The sequence below is a fragment of the Propithecus coquereli genome, unplaced genomic scaffold, assembly GCF_000956105.1.
Source record: "Propithecus coquereli isolate 6110/MARCELLA unplaced genomic scaffold, Pcoq_1.0 Scaffold80, whole genome shotgun sequence".
NCBI lineage: Eukaryota > Metazoa > Chordata > Mammalia > Primates > Indriidae > Propithecus > Propithecus coquereli.
Window position 1 is genome coordinate 1,138,244 of NW_012154174.1, and position 2,542 is coordinate 1,140,785.

Sequence of the window (2,542 nt, forward strand, 5' to 3'; positions counted from 1 at the left end):
TGTGTATATATATATATATATTTTATTTACCAATATTTCTAAGTTTTGTAAACTTGTTTCTGAAACTTGCGAAAGTTACTGAATGAACCCTGGATAGTTTGAGACTTATTTAATTTTTAAAAATTTCTTATTTCTTCATTGTTTATTAAGTTCCTATCAGTTTTTTTCATATTCTGAAATTACAGAGATGGGGTGAAAAAATATTTCCTTCTTTAATCTAAAAGTATTTCTGAAAGCATTGGTTTATGAGTTGTTGCTTCAGATTTCTAATTTTTTTCCTTTTTTTTTTTGAGAGATGGGGTCTTGCCATGGTGGCCAGGCTGGCCTTGACAAGACTCCTGGGTTCAAGTGATCCTTTGGCCTCAGCCTCCCTAGTAGCTGGGACCACAGGTGTGCACCACTGTGCCCTGTTAGATTCCCAATTTTTACATCTGTCTGAGCTTACCATGTGGTAACCAAAGATTTAATATTTTATCTCTCTGACAAAAAAATTACACAGTTTCTCATAGCCAATCTAGATACATTCTAGGTTACAACTCATATTCTTTTAAAAGTGTCCTCTTGTCCTAAGGGTCACTGTAATAACTAGCAGCTAAGAATGACCTAAATAAGGTCTTTTTAGACTTTCTTTTTTTCTTTGGCATTATATACTGAGGTACCCATGTTAACAGGCTCAGGAGGGCCTTTACCTTTGACATTGACTTTATTTTTTTCTATTCTTTTAGGTCTTTCACTACCATTCCTACAGTGGTTGGCAAGATATCGTTTCCACCTCACTCTCCATGTGCCATGCCAGTGACATCTTAGCTGCTAGAGTGTGGAGCTGGCCTGTGGGAGTCAAGTAAGTGCCTTTTTTACTATTTGGCATGGTTTTTGCTTACTTTGCAAAGCCATGTAGAGGAGCTTCTTAAGATTAGTTTTCAAAAAGGCACTTGCTTGAACCTTGTGGGCCGGTTCTTTGCTCCAGCCTGCTATTGAACACCTAGTAGCTAACATGGGGCTGAATTTAGTGAGGTGACTATTGCATAATGGAACATTTTTGTTATAGTAGACCCTGAGGGATGATAGATCTGATCCTGGCCTGATTAGACCATACTGGTGAACAACCCCTGGCCCATCTCTGTATAAATCAGAACTATGTTAGCTCCAAAGGTAGCTACTCTGGCCTCCTCGAAATTTAACAGGTTATGGAGGACCAGGGGTCTGCTGGTCTGTACCAGCTGGGTTGCATTGAAACAGAACAGCTGTCCTAGGAAAGCTAATGACCTTGACATTTATTTTAACTAATTTGGCTTAATATATGGAAGGAGTGATGGTTGATTAGATTTGGGTTTCTGTGTTTATCACTGAAGTTACTTAAACCTGGTATTTTACTCTTACAGGTCATCTTGTAAATTTTGCCTATATAAATTAACACAGCCCCTGTTATGTCATAACAACCGTGTAAGGGAGAGTGTTTTCCTGCTCTATCTTAGGTATTGGTGATGTGACCTGTTCACGCAGGGGAAAGTTGAACATTCTCAGGTATGTGAAGATCATGATTCATAAGCATTTTCTCCCTGCAGAGCAAACCGTTTATTTCAGTGTGAACTCGTGGTTTTACAAAATCTATCTTGTCAGTTGATTTTCTTCCTGCCCCCCCACCCCCGAAATTCCTGTAGAACAGGTGTTGGCAAACGATAACCGAGACTTTTTGCTTGATTTTATAAATAAAGTTTTATTGAAACATAGATCCATTCATTTACACATTGTCTATGGCAACCCTTGCACCACAACAATAGAGTTCAGTTGTTATGACAGAGACCATATGGTCCATAAAGCCTAAAATATTTATCATCTGGCCCTTTAAGAAGTTTGCCAACTCCTACTGCAGAAGAACCAAACTTCAAACTGTATTTAGATATAAACTTACTAGAACCACAGCTGATTTTAGATAGGCCTCTAAAGAGAAACTAAGAAAGCCAAGACCTGCGTCATAATGCTGACTAGCAAGTAAATATTTGCAATCTCTATAGTGGTGTGATTACTAATATAAGGTTAATGAAATGGAAAGCTATGATGGTAGTCCAACATCATCTTCTCTCTCTCTCTCTCTCTCTCTCTCTCTCTCTCTCTCTCTCTCTCTCTCTGTCTCTCTGGGTATAGGCATTCATCCAGTGATGGTTGTTATTGTTATTATTTTAGGTTCTCTAACGGTTTTATAGAACAGATAAGGATGAAAGATTTAACTAGGATATCTGGCACAGCCAAGAAGTGATAATGAAAGGACCTCCTGATTGATGAAAGAATTATTATACTTAAAATAGACTTGAGATCATGAAAACTGAGGACCAGAGGTGTTCAAGGACCACAAAGCAAATTAGTGGTAGAGCTGAAACCAGTGGCTAGGTCCCCTGCCTCTTTTCCTAGGGTTCCTTCCATGAGATCTCACATCATTTTAGGGGCTGTTTATTTTCCCTACCAGTTGAAAGGCACAGTGTCTGTCTGTCTGTCTTTCTTTTTTTCTCTCTCTCTTTCTCTCTCTCCCTCTCTCTCTCTCTCT

At 38.7% G+C, this 2,542-nt stretch overlaps 1 protein-coding gene across 3 annotated transcripts in view; it reads left to right on the plus strand.

The window, feature by feature from the left end:
* The window catches only part of MCU (mitochondrial calcium uniporter), a 199,538-nt gene that overhangs the window by 18,489 nt on the left and 178,507 nt on the right, over positions 1-2,542 (plus strand). The window contains exons 2-3 of one of the 3 annotated variants that reach the window (XR_001138267.1): positions 726-841; positions 1,476-1,524. The exons of the other annotated variants lie outside the window; for them this stretch is intronic. The gene's annotated coding sequence lies outside the window, so the exon portion shown is untranslated. The remainder of the gene's footprint in view (positions 1-725; positions 842-1,475; positions 1,525-2,542) is intronic. 3 annotated transcript variants of the gene reach the window in all.